The sequence below is a fragment of the Sminthopsis crassicaudata genome, chromosome 4 (genome assembly GCF_048593235.1).
Source record: "Sminthopsis crassicaudata isolate SCR6 chromosome 4, ASM4859323v1, whole genome shotgun sequence".
Lineage (NCBI taxonomy): Eukaryota > Metazoa > Chordata > Mammalia > Dasyuromorphia > Dasyuridae > Sminthopsis > Sminthopsis crassicaudata.
In genome coordinates this window covers 160159826-160178460 of record NC_133620.1, presented here as the reverse complement: position 1 = coordinate 160178460, position 18635 = coordinate 160159826, and the positions used below count along the sequence as shown (strand labels likewise).

The window sequence follows — 18635 nt, the reverse complement described above, 5'->3', positions numbered from 1 at the left end:
GTCTACCTATCTATCTAGTTGGTGGTGGTGAGTACTTCCATACTCTTGACTGTTATTAACTTTATCTGGTGTTCACATCCAGTTGTTCAGGGTTCATTTTACTGACTTTTCAGATCTCCAGTTCGCTTTTTAAAGGAAATACACTGGTTTTTGACCAAATTAAAATCTGCTGTAATATATGCTATCAATAGACTGTAATACATTAGGCTTCTTGTAATGTTTGAGCTGGTTTTGAAACTGGAGAGTGGTCTTCATGGTGTTTGTTTCTTCATGATTATTTTAAATAGTGATTACTGAGTAACAGCATCTGACAAAACAAATCATGTGTTTTGCAGATGGCAGAACCCAGAACTCCTAGCAAAACACAAAATAAATATTTGATGTGTTAAATTATATGAGTCAGTGGTGAAAGATATTAACTTCCAGTAACTATATACTTTGAGGAATTATGGGTAAAGAATCTGGGCATATTTCAAAAACACAACAAAAGGTAGAGTGCATAGGTAGCTCTATTTGTAATTAGTCAATATGAGTTTCAATTCTACCTCTAAGATACCTTGCTGTATGATTTTGGGCAAATCACTTTTTCTCAAAGCCTTGGTTTCCTCCAAAAAGTGCTTATGCTCTCTATTTATAGGGTGGTGAAAAAAGTGCTTTGGGAAGTTTTAAGTACTATGTTCATCCAAATTTTTTGTCAGAATTAAAGTTTGTGACATTTACATTTTCATTTAATCTGATGTGGATATTCTAGTAATGAGTAGTATTTTGATGGGATGATTTGGAAAATTGTGAATTCTATACTGTCATGGCTCTGATGGCTCTCATTTTGGTAACATTTTTATATCAGATTTACAGAGAATTTTACCATTACTAATTTGCCTTTGTAAAATAGATGAATATCTGTTTGAGTTGAAACTTGAAAAGAAAATTTGTCTTCATTAAATAATAGCAGGACATAGAGATAAAGCTGCCTTTTTTTTTTTTTTTTTTTTTTTTTTTTTTTTTTTTTTTTTAGAAGCAAGCTTTTCATATTGACATGTAGTAACTACTAAGCTTTAGTTTGTTTTCAGAAACTAGATACAAACTTAGAAGGTCAGTAGAAATGTGTATGACTATAGAAAATCCCAATCCTTTGTAAAGGGAAATGAATGGAAAATAAATACAGGTTTGACAGGGGAATTTTCATTTTTCAAAATAATTAAAAGAGAAGTCACTTAAGTTTTCCCTTGGGTTTCTAGCCATTCCTTAGATTTTCTATGGAATATGATTCTAGTAGTATTTAAAGTTCACGAACTCAGTAATATGGTTCTGTGTGGTAATTACTGAAGGGAAAGGTCAAAGAAGATGACCTCTTATTAGATTTTAAAGCAGTGTGATGTGAATTTAGTTGAATTTAATCCCTGAAGAATGAATTACATGATTAGAGTAATGTTCATTAATACCATAAAAGAGAAAAGCAAGGAAAATGTTTAAGATCAAAAACCTCAAATCGTTTATGTTTTTAACACTAAAGATAATGCAGATATCAATGCCAGATTTTAACTCCTGTTAGATCCTCCACAATATATCCCCTTTAAATAAAAGCATTCTTTAGCCTATTTTGCTGGAATGTTACAGTTAAGTGCTTTAACATTAAAATGAAAGTGTTAAAATTGATTATCTGAAATAAAAAGGAAACTGAAAACCAAGTTACCAAGCCATCTGTGATTTAATTTGCAAAAATATAATTTGCATATTAAACCAGGTGACCTGACTCCTCAGAGGTGAGAGACAAAGAGTGTGATTTACAGAGATGCTTTTTATATAATAAAAAAAAGGAATTGAAAAAATTATAGAAACTTGTTTTGAACATAATTAAATTAGATGAAACACATTTCTGTTGTTGCTTTGTCATTTTGTCCCTTTATCCTTTGTATATGCTGCCAGATTTACTATGCAAACCTATTTATTTTTATTTATTATTTACTATTTATTTATTTACTATTATTTATTATTTACTATGCAAACTATGCAAAGTGAATGGTGAGAGAGACCATAAATACATTGCGTTTTGAAAAGTCTTCTTTTATTGAACATATTTCCAAATTACTTAAGAAGCAAAGAAGTAGATTGGACTTCTGGGAACAAAAATAGTGGAATAAACAGTAAATGGCTGTAACTTTCCTATATTCATCTCCGGACAACCATAAAATAGTACCCAAAGACAGGTCTTGGAGCAGCAGCAGAATCAGCAAGGAGACAGACTGAAACAGTTTTTAGCCCAGGAAACTTAGAAGATTGGATGAAGGGGGTTCTTCTCACTCAGGTAAAAACATGTCAGGAGAGAAAGTTTCCTAATAAGCTGGCAACAAGCCCCACCTCAATAAATCTGCAAGAGATCCTGAATCCCAATGTGGAGGAGCAGGTAAATGCCAATGCCAGGACTGCCCCAAGTATATCAACTCAGTGTAGCCCCAGGTAACCAAGCATCTTCCAATGGCCAGACCACCAGTAATAGTGCTTTAGCATAACTTCAAGCAAACAGATAGACCCTGCTCAACCTCAGCACACTCCAGATACGTCAACTCAGCATCAAGTAAACTGCCTCCAACAGCACCAGCCCCTCAATTCAGCACTAGACATGAGGGTTGGCCTCAGAGTAACATCAGTACAATACTAGGTAAGTAGCCAGGGCCTGTAGCCACTTTCATAAGAAGCTTGAGACAGTATTCCTCTCACCTTGGGAGCAGAGCTCAAATATAAAAGGAAAGAAAGGCAAAAAAAATAAGAATGTAAAATGACCAAAAATAATCTAACAATAGAAAGTTATTATGGTGACAAGAAAGATCACAAGAAATTCAGAAGAGGATAATATCACAACACCTGTGGCAGGTGGGGAGGGAACAAAGAAAAATAGAATGTGGTCTCAAGCCTCAAAAGAACTCATGTGGAAGAGCCAGAAAGGAGCTTTAAAATCATGAGAGAGATAAAAGAAAAATTGAGAAAAGAAATGACAGTGATGGAAGAGAATTATGAAAAAAAAATAGCTTGGAAAACTGCCTAAGTAGTAGAATTGGCCAAATGGAAAAGGACATAACAAAAATTCACCGAATAAAGAATACAGTTAGCCAAATGGAAAATAAAGTTCACCTTAAAAAATTGGAATTGGGCAGGTGGAAGCTCCTAACACTCTTAAGACATCAAGAATCAATCAAATAAATTCAAAGGAATGAAAACATGGAAGGAAATGTAAGATACCTCATGAAAAAAACAATTGACTTCAAAAATAGATCCAGGAGAGACAGTATCAGAATTATTGTACTACCTAAAAGTCATAATCAAAAGGAGTACTTGGAAGCATCTTTCAAAAAATTTTCAAGAAAAACTATCCTGATGTCCTCCAACTGGAGGGCAAAATAAGCATTGAGAGAATTTCCTCATGAAAGAAATTCCAAAATAAAAACTCTAATGAATATTGTGGCCAAATTTCAGAACTATTCAGTTCAAAGAAAAAATATTGTAGGTGCTCAGAAAGAAATACACCAAATATCAGAGTCATAATCAATATCAATATTCACTAGTCAGCAATCAAATATCAGGCTTTCACAGAACTTGGCAACTGCAACATTAAAGGTTTGGAAGTCATGCTATTTTGAGAGGCAAAGGAACTAGTACTACAATGAAGAATCACCTACCTTACAAAATTAAGCAAAATATATTAAGAGAAAAAATGGTCATCCAATGAAATGCGAGGATTTCAAACTTTCATAAGGAGAAGACCAGAACTAAACCAAAAATTTGGCTTTCAGCATCAAAACCTAAGGGAAGCATAGTAATTCTATAGTAGCTATTTTAATATCAACAAAATATTAGAAATTGAAGGGCCACTCATCAATTGGAGAATGGCTGAACAAGCTGATGAATATAATGGATGCTAGTATACAATATGAAATGATGAACCTGCAGATTTTAGAAAAGCCTGGACTTGTACAAATTAATGCAAAATGAAATGAGCAGAACTAGGAAAACATTGTATATAATATCAGCAATATTGTGTGATGATCAACTATGAAGGACTCAGCTCTTCTCACTAACATAATGATCAAAGACAATTATAAAGTGTTAATAAAGGAAAATGCTATCCATATCCTGTGTGACTTTGAATGCAGAGCAAAATATATATTTTTTATTTACTTTTTGTTCCTTTTGGTTTGTTTCGTCTTTTACAATATGACTAATGTGGAAATATATTTTACATCTATTAACTATATCAAACTGCCTATTTTCGGAAGAAAGGAAGTTTAGAAGGAAAAATGATTTGGAACTCAAAATCTTGTAAAAATGAATACTGAAAATTTTCTTGACATAACTGGAGGGAAAATAAAATGCTATTAAAATAATAATAAAATTCCAAAAATGAATTGAAAGTACAAAAAGAAAGCAAAGAAATAAGGAAGCCAATTATTATAATAAAGTTAAATTTTAAGTCAAGATGTCACAATAAATAAAGTACCAGCCCTGGAGTCAGGACAACCTAAGTTAAAATCTGGTCTTATTAAAATCTGTGATTCTGGGCAAATCACTTAATCCTCTTTGCCTCACTTTCCTCATCTGTAAAATATGCCGGGGAAGAAAAATAACAAACCATACCTAAAAACCCTAAATGGAATTATGAAGAAGTAAACATTACTGAAAACGACTGAATAATAACAACATTGTACCTTTTCCGCATTGTTTTAAATCTATTTATTTTCTTGCCAAATATTTAAAAGATGTAATTTTAACATTAGATTATTTAACAATTTAAGCCAGTATTTAATAGGATTTTACAGAGATTTAGTGTTGGTAGGGACTTTGAGGTAATCTAGTTTGACCTTTTTTTTTTTTTTTTTTTTTAATAGAGGAGGAAGCTGAGTTACAGAGATTTAATTGACTTGCTCAGTATCATCTAGGTAATAAGAAGCAAAGTCAAAATTGAAATCCAGTTCTTTTGACTCCAAATCTAGTACCATTTCTACTGTACTTAATGTGCCATGATAAAACAGAAATGTTGACTAGTTAGTCAATTGAGTTAATTGAGTTAATTGATCTAGAAGATGGGGTAAATTTTACTTCAAATGCTAAAAAACAAAAAACACCCCCCCCTTTTTTTTTTTAAAAACTAATTTATTTTCTAAAGATATTCTTTTTTGTTGTTTTGTTTTGGTGTTCTGTGAGATGTGGTATTTTAAAATTTAATTTAATTTTTTAAAAAATTATTTTTAGAAGTATCATATTTTTCCAGATATGGGCAAGGATAATTTCATATATTCATCTTTGCAAAATTTTGTGTTCTGAATATTTCTCCCTCTCTCCTTTTTCCCCCCTCCCCAAGACTGCAAACAATCCAATATAGGTTAAACATGTACAATTCTTCTAACCATATTTCCATATTTGTCATGCTGTGCTAGAAAAATCATATCCAAAGGGGAAAAATGAGAAAAACAAACAAACAACCAACCACAAAAAAGTGAAAATACTATGCTTTGATCCACATTCAATTTCCATAGTTGTCTCTAGGCATGTTCTGTTTGTACTTCAATGGACTTTTAATTCTGTATGATTATATCTTACATCTTTCCATAAATTCCCATCAGAAGACCTGTCTTCTCAATTTAAAAATTATTTCATGGAGACTAATACAACATTCAAGTAGTTTGTCTCTTATATCTCAATCTTGATACATGAAACACTTAACTATTTTTTGGTTCATAAAAGTCTTAATATCTTTTATAACACTACTTTCATTATTGAAATATATAATACCTTATATGCATCATGTTCTGTTAGAGCACTTCTACTTTTGATCTTTCTGGCATTTTTGTGTTCTGTGAATTAAAAGCTGTATAGCATCACTGGCATAACTCTGATATTAAGTAGGTTTTTTTCTATTTTTCTCAAATTTTATTAATTCTATTTAATACTTTACTATCTGCCTTTAAAAATATCTTCAGTCCTTTGCACCCTGGAATATAGTTATTTAAAAATGCTTGTTGATTTGACTTATATTATATTCTCATATATTTATTGAGTTATCTTTCCACATTGTAGTTTCACGTTTCCTTGATCAAAGCTGAAGCAAATAATGCTAACACACACACACACACACACACACACACACACACACACACACACACACACATGCAAAACCACTTAAAGATCTTATTTAAAATAAATCACATGTTTAATGGTATCTTTTTAATTAGGAAATAACATATGTAGTTTTAATATGGTTTATGCCATATAAATAGGAAAAAATTATCTTAAAGATTTCTTGGAAACTTTAAATTAGTATGCCAACCAGAGAAATAAATACCCTTTGTCACATTTACTGTTATGAGATTTGCTTTTGCAGAGTAAGTATCTTAACTCTTAAGTGGTCGATGAGCTTCTTTTTATTGGCACAGAGATTTTCATGTGCAGATATTTCTCTTTTCTCCCCTTACCCATAAAAAAAGGTCAGTCAGAGTAAATAGGCAGAAAGTATAGGTGAATATGTACTCTTGTCTCACAAACCTTATATTTCAACTTTACCAAACCCCCCCTTCACCACAAAAAGGTCAACCAAAGTAAACATAACAAACATCAGGTGAATTTATACTCTCATCCATTTTGTAATTATGACTTTTTAAGTTAATATTTATCTGTGCTAAATTTTAAAAAATTAAACCTTAAAAAAAATCTTTCTATGACTTGTGAAATAGTACTAATAACATTTTCAAGAGCTATTTTGGATTTTCAAAATCACAAAAGATCTATTTCTTTATCTATAAATCTTTAAAATTTTATCCCTGTTCAGTAGCTTCAGTACAAATTTCAGTGTCAAAGTATTTGCTTTAAGACAAATATAGAATTGGGTTCTTATTCCTGATATTAGAAAAACCTCCTAATTCACATTTGTTTATAAATAGAACATTTATTCAGTATCTATTCCGTGTGCAAGATTATGCTAGACCTTTAGAAAATACAAAAATAAGAGAAAGTTTAATTCTTAAGGATCTGATATTTTGGTGGCTTGTCAGAAGTGGGGGCTTTCATGGATAGGAATGATATGTAGAGTTTAAAAAAATCAGTGTAAATAAAGGCATTTGTGACAAAAATGAAAAATAAAATTGCTTAACATTTACCTACTTTCCTAAGCTTTTATAAGGATTTTTTTTATACAGTATACATTTTACAAATGAACCTAATTTCTTGGTTTCATAGTTCTTAATTAAATTTTGTTGTTATATTCTTCACTCTGATGGTAAAATCGAGTCTGTAAATAGTTCCATTTTAAATGTGTGTGTTTAAGTTTCCCTGAGGCAGAGACATTAATAGTCACATAAAAGTAATAGATTTTTAGGTAGTAATATATGGGTATGTAAGAAATTATAATACCTGGTACATTTTCTTCAGTGGAAATGAACTTGGTAAGCCTATGAAAATCAGTATTGGCTCGATGGTGAACTTTGTTCCTTGGTATTATGTTGGTTGGTCTTCATAAAGACCCATTTTCATGGCTTATCATGGTATGGGAGGTGCTTTAAGACTGAATCACCAAAGTTCAGATCTTGGACAGTAATACCATGTACTTATTACATACCAAATATGAGTAAAATTTTGTATGTGTATGTGTGTGTATGTGTGTATGTGTGCACATATACCTCTGAGTATGTATCTTTCCCTCCCATTCCCCTTTCTCCTCCACTTCTCCATTTCTTTTTCCCTTCCAATGTAATTAATATGCATTTCTGGCATTTGTCAAAAACTGGCAAACAAATAGTAATATTCCTTTTATGTTCTACTTTCATTTTGCTTTTCTTTGCTTAACTATTCATGGTATTTATATGTTTAAAGAAATAATATGGAGCTTTGAGACATGTTGTTTTTAATATTATACTAATAAATTTTTTAATATTAAAGAGTTTTCTATTCCAAAGTGCATCTAGAAAGTTTTTGTTGTTTATCTTCATTCTCAAGGAAGACTAATGACATCATGATAGCGATAGGTTGGCTTGAGAAAAAAGAAATTATTGCCAAATTGTCAAAACCTTTGCATGGAAATCAATATAGATTAATTTGATAATTTATAACTTAAGTATCAACTGATATATGAAGATAATTTACTGTAGAATGAAAAAAAACACATTAGGAAAAATATGTGAAAGTTTAGGCCTTAAATTATTTAGAGGCATTTAATTCTTTAAGAATCAGTCAAGGTAGTTGTCTGAATTCGTAGCCTAATACAAATGTGAGGAGGGTGAATATTTAAAGGGTTTGGGAAATTCTGAGCTTTGTCATTATTAACACAAGACACTACTTTGAACTCTAAACCATAATTAGTTTCATCTCAGAATTTATAGGTCTTGTCAGTTAATTAGTAGGAAAATGTTGAAAAAATTATTTGTTCAGTTGTAGTAAGGAAATTATGTGAATTATATTGCATTAATTCATATCTAGTAATGCTTATGTGCTGTCTTGACAGTGTTTCCTTCAAGTATCTTAGATGTAGACTAAAGTCTTTTTTATTTTTTGGTTCTGAAAAATGGTTTGCAATAATATGAGTGGGGAAAAGCTTTATAAGTATAAAACTTTAAATTAATTTTGCAAACTGTCAGTGCAAAATTATGTAAAATAAGGAAAAAGAAATATGAAACTCCTTTCCTTTTTAAGTTTAACAGATAAAAATCTTTCTTTCTTTCTTTCTTTTTTTGCTGAGGCAATTAGGGTTAAGTGACTTGCCCAGGGTTACCCATCTAGGAAGTGTTAAGTGTCTGAGGCCAGATTTGAACTTATTAGGTCCTCCTGACTTCAGGGCCAGTGCTCTATCCACTACACCATCTAGCTGCCCCAAAATCATTCTTTCTATACAATATTGTTCAAAAGTTTATGCTTTTAAAGAAATACACACACATACCGATACACATCTTCATCCCTATAAGGACCATTAATTGAGAAAACCCCCCTATACTGAAGCAAATGAACTGTTCTGCACCTTCCAGTAAAAAAGTGGGATATTTAGAAACTTAAGTGACTTGCCCAAGAATTATACAGGCAACATGTATCAGAGACAAGCTAAAAATTCATGAGGTGCCCAAGTTGTTTTATATTTTTCTCATCGATGACTTGCTTGTATCTATTAAGGAATAGTCTCTCATTAAGATAGATTTCCAGATTTTAAACCATTAGCAAGTCTATCATATAATCACCTGTTAGTTGAGGATTTGAATTGAAAGAAATTCTTCTTGTTGGAAGAAATTTTAAAGCATTTTAAAAGAGAGATAGAAGAAAAATGGGGAAAGGAAATGAGAACTTTGCAAAAGTATTTGGAGAAAAAAAAAAACACAAAAATTACCTGAGGAAAATTCCTTACAAAATAGATTTAGTGAAATGGAAAGAACATTTAAGTCCTTACATGTTAGATTTGACAAAATGGAAGAAGAAAAAAACTCCCTGAAAAATAGAATTTGTGAAATGGAAAAAAAAAATCTATGGAACAGAACAGTTCATTTAAAAATTTAATTGGTCGTATACAAAAAGAACTGGAAAAAGTAACTGAAGAAAATAATTCACTAAAAATCAGAACTGAACAAATAGAAATGAATGACTCAATAAGACATCAATAATCAGTCAAGCAAACCAAAAAATGAAAAAATAGAAGAAAATGTGAAATACCTTCTTGAAAAAAAAACTGACCTGGAAAATAGATCGAGGAGACACAATTTAAGGATTATTGGACTTCCTGAAAACCATGATGAAAAAAAAGAACCTAGACATAATCTTTCAGGAAATCATCAAAGAAAACTTCCCTGATGTCCTAGAATCAGAAGATAAAATAGCCATTGAAAGAATTCACTGATCACCTCCTGAAAGAGACTCCTAAATAAAAACTCCAAAGAATATCATGAGCAAATTTCAGAACTATTGGTACAAGAAAAAACATTGCAAACATCCAGAAAAAAACAATTCAAATACCAAGGAGCCACAATAAGGATTACCCAGGATCTAGCAGCTTCTACCCTAAAGCATCAAAGGGCCTGGAATCTGATATTTTGAGAATCAAAGAAACTTGGTATACAGTGAAGAATAAGCTACTCTGCTAAACTGAGCATTTTCTTTCAGGGAAGAAAATGGACATTCAATGAAATAGGTTAATTTTATTTCTAATGAAAAGACCAGAGCTGAACAAAAAATTTGACCTTCAAATATAGAGAAGCATAAAAGAAGCTTCAAGAGAAGCATAAAAAGTTAAAAAGAAAAGAACTCTTGAAAACTATACATCAGAGATATAGTGCAGGTATAATTTGATTTTATTGTTATAAGAGAAAGTAGGGATAGTATTGGGAAAAGGAGGAAATGGAGGTAAAAATGAGGGAAATTACATCTAATGAAAAGACCAAAAAAACCTATTATAATTGAGATGATATGATGGTATACATAGAGAACTTTAGAGAATCAATTAAAAAAGTACTAGAAATAATCCACAACTTTAGCAAAGTTGCAAGATAAAAAATAAATCCACATAAATCATCAGCATTTTTATATATCACCAACAAAATCCAGCAGCAAGAGATACAAAGAGAAATTCCATTTAAAATAACTGTTGATAATATAAAATATTTGGGAATTTACCTGTCAAGACAAAGTCAGGAAATATGTGAACATAACTACAGAACACTTTTTACACAATGAAAGTCATCTAAGTATTTGGAAAAATGTCAAGTACTCCTGGATAGGTCGAGCAAATACAATAAAGATGACAATATTCCCTAAACTAAACTAATCTATTTATTTAGTGCTATATGAATCGAATTCCCAAGAAATTATTTTACTGAACTAGAAAAAATAACAACAAAATTCATCTGGAAGAACAAAAGGTCAAGAATTTCAAAGGAATTAATGAAGAGAAATGCAAATGAAAGTGGCCTAGCTGTACCAGATCTAAAACTATATTGTAAAGCAGCAATCATCAAAACCATTAGGTTTTGGCTAAAGAAATAGAGAAACTGATCAGTGGAATAGGTTAGGTTCACAGAACTAAATAGCCAATGACAAACCTGAAGGCTCCACCTTTTGGGAAAGTTGTAAACTAGTATGGCAGAAAGTAGGTATAGACCCATACCTAATACCATATGCCTAGATAAGATCAAAATGGGTTCATGATTTAGACATAAAGAATGATATTATAAATAAATTAGAAGAACATAGGATAGTTTACCTCTCAGACCTATGGAGGTGGAAGGAATTTGTGACCAAAGAAGAACTGGAGATCATATTGATCACAAAATAGATAATTTTGATTATATTAAGTTAAAAAGTTTTTGTACAAACAAAACGAAATGTAAACAAGATTAGAAGGGAAGTAGTAAACTGGGAAAATATTTTTACATTTGAGGGTTCTGATAAAGGCTTCATTTCTAAAATACATAGAAAATTGATTCAAATTTATAAGAATTCAAGCCATGCTTTAATTGATAAATGGTAAAGGATATGAACAATTTTCAGATGAAATTCAAATCATTTCTAGTCATATGAAAAAGTGCTCTAAATCATTATTGGTCAGAGAAATGCAAATTAAGACAACTCTGAGATACCACTACACACCTCTCAGATTGGCTCAAATGACAGGAAAAGATAATGATGAAAGTTGGAGGGGATGTGGGAAAACTGGGACACTAATATATTGTTGGTAGAGTTGTAAATGGATCCATCTATTCTAGAGAGTAATTTGGAACTAAGCCTTAAGGGCTTTCAAACTGCATAGCATTTGATTCAGCAGTGGGGCTTATATCCCAAAGATATGTTAAATGAAGTAAAAGGACCCACATGTACAAAAATGTTTGTGGGAGCTCTCTTTGTAGTGGCAAGAAACTGGAAACTCAGTGGATGTCCATTAATTGGAGAATGACTGAATAAGTTATGATATATGAGTGTTATGGAATATTATTGTTCTGTAAGAAACAATAATCAAGATGATTTCAGAGAAGCCTGGAGAGACTTATATGATTCAGATTAATTCATATGGTTTTGTGATAAAGAGAAACATCTACACCCAGAGAAAGGACTGTGAACACTGAGTATGGTTCACAACATAGCATTTTCACACTTTTTTTGTTTGCTTGCATCTTGTTTTCTTTCTCATTTTTTTCTGGTTTGATTTGATTTTTCTTGTGCAGCAAGATAATTGTATAAATATGTATGTATATATTGGATTGAACATATACTTCTACCATGTTTAACAAATATTGGACTACTTGTCATGTAGGAGAGGGGTTGGGGGAATGGTGGAAAAATTGGAACACAAGGTTTTGCAAGTATTAATGTTGAAGAATCATCCGTGCATGTTTTGAAAAATAAAAGCTTTAGTTAAAACAAAACAAAATTTAATTTTGAATTCTAAATCCTTTCTCCCTTTCTCTTTTTCCTCACACATTGAGATGACAAGAAAAAAAAGTGTTTTAGAAATATGTATACTCATGCAAAATAAATTCAAGCATTAGTTCTGTCCAAAAAGAAGAAAAGAAAGTTTGTTTCAGTCTACATTCTGAATCTGTTAACTCTTTATCTGAAAATAGAAATAGTTTCATTATGAATCTTTTGGAGTATTAGTTCCTAAGTCTTTCAAAGCTGATTATTTTTATAATATTATAGTAATTGTATAAATTAATCTGATTCTGTTCATTTCACTTTGCATCAGTTCATGTAATACTTGCCAGGTTTTTCCTGAAGCCATCCCCTTCATTATTTCTTATTAATATTCAATCACATTTCTACATCATAACTTCTTGAACCATTTTTTAGTTGATGGGCATTCCATCAGTTTTTAATTCTTTATTATCACAAAGGAATTGCTAGAAATATTTTTGTACATGTATATCTTTTTCCTTCCTTTGATCTCTTTGAGATATAGCCTTAGTATCAATTATTGCAGGCTTAAGGGTACACACAATTTAATGGCTTTTTGGGCATCGTTCCAAATTGCTTTTTAGAATCATTGAACCAGTTTACTGCTCTACCACTAGTGCATTAAAGAATCTATTTTCCTACAGCCCCACTAGCATTTGTCATTTTATTTTTTTTGTCAACTTAGCCAATCTGATGAGTGTGAGGTGATATTTCAGAGTTGTTTGAATGTTCATTTCTCTAATTGTTGATGGTTGAAAGCATTTTTAAAATGTGATATTGATAGTTTGAATTTACTTTTTTGTCAACTTAGCCAATCTGATGAGTGTGAGGTGATATTTCAGAGTTGTTTGAATGTTCATTTCTTTAATTGTTGATGGTTGAAAGCATTTTTAAAATGTGATATTGATAGTTTGAATTTACTTTTTTGTCAACTTAGCCAATCTGATGAGTGTGAGGTGATATTTCAGAGTTGTTTGAATGTTCATTTCTCTAATTGTTGATGGTTGAAAGCATTTTTAAAATGTGATATTGATAGTTTGAATTTCTTCTGAAAATTGCCCATTCATATGTTTTGACGACTTATAAATTGGAGAATGGCTTTAATTTTTATAAATTTGATTCAGAGCTCTGTATACTTTAGAAATTTGTTGTAAAGTTTTTTCTCCCCCCAATTTCCTGTTTCTCTTCTAATTTGCCTGCATTGGTTTTATGTAAAACTTTTTTTACACAAGCAAAACTTTCTATTTTACCTCCTTTGTGTATCTGTTTTTTTTGTCATGAACTCTTGCCCTATTCATAGATATCACAGGCAATTTTTTTTCATGCTCCTTTAACTTTCTTATGATGCAATAGAATTGTTATTTGTCCTTTGTTCTCAAAATCAGAGAGAGATGATGCCATCACATGTTAAGTGAGTTGGATTTAAATGGATGTGGGCTGTGCAAAGTCTCAGCTTCACTTTCTCCTCTACATTCCTCTGCATCTAGTGGCAAAATATAGATCAAGATGCCTGGAAGTAGCCCTGGATTCAGTGGGAGACGTTGGCCTTTTTAAATTAAGGTCTTTAACAGGTCTCAATTTGATTGAAGCATTGCCCATTCAGTGATGAAGACTAAATTAAAAACTAAGGCAAAGAATGTTCCCTTTTACCAAGTCAAAAAAACAAAAAAAAAAAACAAAAACACAACAAACAAACAGTAAAAGAAGTAAGCTTTGTTGCCTAACTGACTGGTTCTTTTGTGTCCCCAATGGGGCAGCTCTACTCACAGTGGTTGTTATTTGTCTTTTCTGCTCATGGAGGACCATGATATCAGGGAGGTGTTGCCATTACATGTAAGTGTTGGATTTGAGTGAAGATAAGCTGCATAAAATCACCAGTGCAAAATATCTCTGCTTTCTTTCCTTCTTCAAATCCCAGTTAAAATGACATCTTCTACAGGAAATCTTTCCTGATCTCCCTTAATTTCTCTGTTAATTTATGTCTCTTATAAATCTTTACTTGTTTGCAGATAGTATTTTTGCATATTGTCTCTATCATAAGACCATGCTCTTACCAAATCATTTCAAATACCTTTTTACAGTAGATCTTTTTAAAAATTTTGGCAAATTAATATGTTTTGAATTTAAACATAATTAATATATTTAATTAGAATGGCTTCAATTTATATTAATATTTATTCTTTCTCTAATTTAATAGCCTGACTAGGATCATAGATATTTAAACCTGAAGGAACCTTAGAAATCAATAAATGCATTTTTTTTCAGATGAGGAAACTGAGGCCCATATGATTAATTGACTTGTCCAAGGCCACAAAAATAACAAGTGCCAGGACTGGAATTAAAATTCAGGTCCTCTGATTTCAAATACAGTGTTTTTCAATTGCACCACCCACCTTCCTAGTGAGTTGGCAAGTAATTGGCCTAGTCATTTTTCATCTTGAAAAAAGAGAGTACTGTCATGAAAACTTTGCCATTTGTCTGTATAAATCATGAGATTCAAGTAAATTCTGATGATTATAATACTAATATGCTCCATATTATGTTTGTTTTAATTTTGGAGGCAGTTGAAATTAAATTACTTGCTAGATACACACTGATAATAAGTGTTGGAGACTAAATTTGAAGTCAGGTCTTCCTGACTCTAGGGCTGGTGCTTATCTACTGTGCCATCTAGCTGCCCCCTGTGCTCCATATTATTAGAACATTAATGAAATAATGGGTCAAAAATTTTTGTCATGGCATTTAATTCCTGCCAGCATTAGGTAAGATCCAAGAAGAAGCAATGTATATAGCCCTTAAAAAGAACTAAAAATGGAGAAAGATATGATTGAAGAGAGATATGGTTTTAAATAAATGATAATTTTCAAACTATTAAGTAGACTCATGTATTGGTATAGTCTTAAAGGTAGTAATGTAGTTCACTATTGTTCAATTGCAGTGAAGTACAAAAATAATTTTAGTATGACTTCTGAAATAGCATATTTATTTTTTAAAGCTAGAATGGTTATTCACTTAGTAAATTGCAAAGGCATAGAGACAATGCAAAAAGCAATGCAATCAAGATATCTTCTTCTGATTACATTGTCTCTCTACAACTGCTATTTGAATGAAATATATTGGCCTTAGAGTTCTGTAATGTTTTTAAGTAGACAGAGGTCTCTGTTCAGTACATTTATTTGCAATGACAGATCTTAAATGTTGAATTATTTGATCAGTAAAGAGACAAAAAGGCACCATGTTTATATACTTAATGGTAAAAAAAAAATCCAACAATCTAACATATCATTCTATTTAGAAATGATGTATTTATTTGATTCCTCAATTACAGAGTCAATCTAATTCCTTCCTGTAAAAAAGAAATTAAGTGCAAAACTTGTGTTCATTAGTACTTTGAGGACTCTTTTGTAACAGTATTGAAATAATTCTTGGGTCACTAAGGGTGAAACCAGGAAGAAGTGAAGATCTTAAAAGAACATACCTATAATATTTAGCTCTTGGTGCAGTTGTTTAAGTTGCATGTAACTTGAAAATTTTGGTAATAAGTTATTTAGTCAAAATTTTAGATGTTATAGACTTTAAATTACCATTAAAAATAGGTAATATTGTGGTTGTATGGTAATTTAATGGTATCAATACTTATGGACAGTTGAATATGCAGAACTGCCCTCTGTTGTAGAATCTAAAAAGACCATTTTTGTTTACTAAATCAGAAGGGTAATTTAAAATGTTTCCTAAAAAAAATTTCAGCATTATTATTTCTCGAGTGCAGGCAATTCCTGACCTATAAATATTTTACACAATATTCATATACAGTCTGACCTGCCATGCTTCACCTTCTTCCTTCTCATTCCCCCATTAACACTCCACTCAAATAAATCTCCTCCCCTCCCCTCTCATCTCCTCTTCTTTTCTTTTCTTTTTCTTTTTTGACAGATGCTCTGAAACTTTTTTATTTATTTATTTTAAAAAGACAACAATAATTTATATTATTAAACCAACCAAAAAGCTTAATGAACTTCCTTCCAAAACCCAATGATGAGTGCGGGTATTAGTTAGGAAATACGATCCATGTGTTTTCTCTAGTTTTAAAAAAGCTATTGTGGAAAACCAAAAATAAAACTTGGAGCTTTTAGAAAATGGAAGGTTTAGAAGTCCTGAAAAAGGGACAGCTAAGTGGCACAATGGATAGAGCACCAGCCCTGAGTTCAAATCCTGCCTCAGACAGTTGACAATCCTAGCTGTGTGACCCAGGGCAAGTCACTTAAGCCCAATTGCCTCAGAAAAAAAAAAAAAAGTACTGAAAAAGAAGATGAAATAAAAAGAAGAGCAATACTGTATGTTGTTTGCTTATGCTGAATCCCTTGCCCAAAAATATCTTAAGAGGTTTTTGCCTGAGTTCCTTCTATTTCATTTTATTAGGTTATCTAAAATTTTGTGAATGAAAATGTATTTATAAGAATCCTTTTAATGGTACTTATACTTCTGGGTAAAATTAAGGAACAACTAACTAGTTTATTCCCACATTAGAGAGTTCCAAAAGACTTAAAAAGATACATAATTGCTGAAATATTGTCAGTTTTTGAAAGACTGGAGTACATGATTGGTGCTTTAGGACAAAATAAGTAAATGTATCAATTTTGAAAAAAAAAAAAGAGAATGGATTCTACAAACAATAGGAAAAGGAGCTTAACTTTTATTCTTGACAAAATTCTGGAAGCTTTTTTTTTTTTTTGAAAAATATTTTATTGATATTCGTTTTAATAGCAATTCAAATACAAATGCTGAAATACCTCATTAAAAGAGCTATTCTTGTTAAATAAACAACTTGGACTTCAATTTTTAAAAAAAATTAAGCATTTCATTTGTTCAGTTTCAGAAAAATGAAGTGTTTCACATAAGTTAATTTTCTGGATAATAAAAGTTCACCATGTAAAGTATCAGTTTAAAAAATTTAACCACTTTAGGTAGCATATTTCAAAAACCATATCATATATTTCCTCAACCTCTTAAACAGAGTATACTTAACCCTTTTATTGACTTAGGATCATAATGATGCACATCAATTATTACAATAATTGACTGAGACTAAGGAAGAATATCAGCACAATTACTGAGGTTTGCAGAATTATTTATCTTTAAATGGTAATTTTTTCCCAGTTCTGTATACTTTTATATTATCTATGTTATATGCTGTTATAATTTTTTGCTGTTATCGATGTTCCTACCAAAAGGAACCCCTTTTATTACCAGGGTAATTAAAAGTGGGTCCCAAATCAGAAAATAGGTTTTGAATGAGAGTATGAAGAGATTTCCAGTGAGTAAAATATATGAACTGTATGGACTCTTTCAGAGTTTAGCTGAAAATGGGAACCGAGATTAAGGATGACAGTTCAGATAGTAGGATTTAGTGAAGATTTTTGTTTGTTTGTTTTTTTAAATACTGGGAGACCCAGAGATGTTTGTGGGTATTGGGAAGGAATGAATAGACAAGGAGCGATTGAAGATTAGTGAGATATAAGGGAGGTGATGGGACAGTCTGCTGGTGAATACAGGAAGGAATAAAATTTTAAAAATCTGCTGAGATTGATTTTTGACTAGAAGGATGACTTCTTCATCAAAGATTAGAATGAGGGAGATTTTGGATAATGCTGTCAGGGGAATTAGAGAAGAGAAGAGGAGGAGAGAGAGGTCATAATGAATAGCCTCAAAGTTTTGGTGAAGTATGAATCAAGGGTCCTCTATTGAGAAGGCAGGGAAGGTTCAGAATAGCTATGAACTATGACATTTTTTAGCAAAAATGTTTTACTTTACTTATGACCAGCAATAACTTATTAGTCAATATTTCACTAAGACAAACCAACACTAAGAAAACTAATCTCAAAGTAAGTAATAATATTCCTTTTTATTGAAGAAAACTAAAGTTTAATGTAATAAGCTACTATCATTTTTCCTTTCTAGTAATCCCTTCCTGGCTACCTTACAAGTCCTCTTTTGTAAATAAAGTATTAAGTGCTTGCTATGTGAGTATGAGTGTTTAGTTACTTTTTATTTTGTTTTGTTTTTGAGAGTAGTGTTCTTCTATTGCTCAAGCTGGAAGTGTAGCCTGAAAACTCACATGTTTGCCCCACTCTAATTAGTAAGGCAGCTTTGTTGAAGTTCAGAAAGAACCCCAAAAGGTTGAGATTGCAGGTCCCTCTCACAATGTATCTTAAAAGAATTTACATTCTTGA

At 31.4% G+C, this 18635-nt stretch overlaps 1 protein-coding gene across 1 annotated transcript in view; it reads left to right on the top strand.

Annotated features, from left to right (window-relative positions):
* Positions 1–18635, top strand: part of PEX7 (peroxisomal biogenesis factor 7) — an 80701-nt gene that overhangs the window by 52019 nt on the left and 10047 nt on the right. The window lies entirely within an intron of this gene.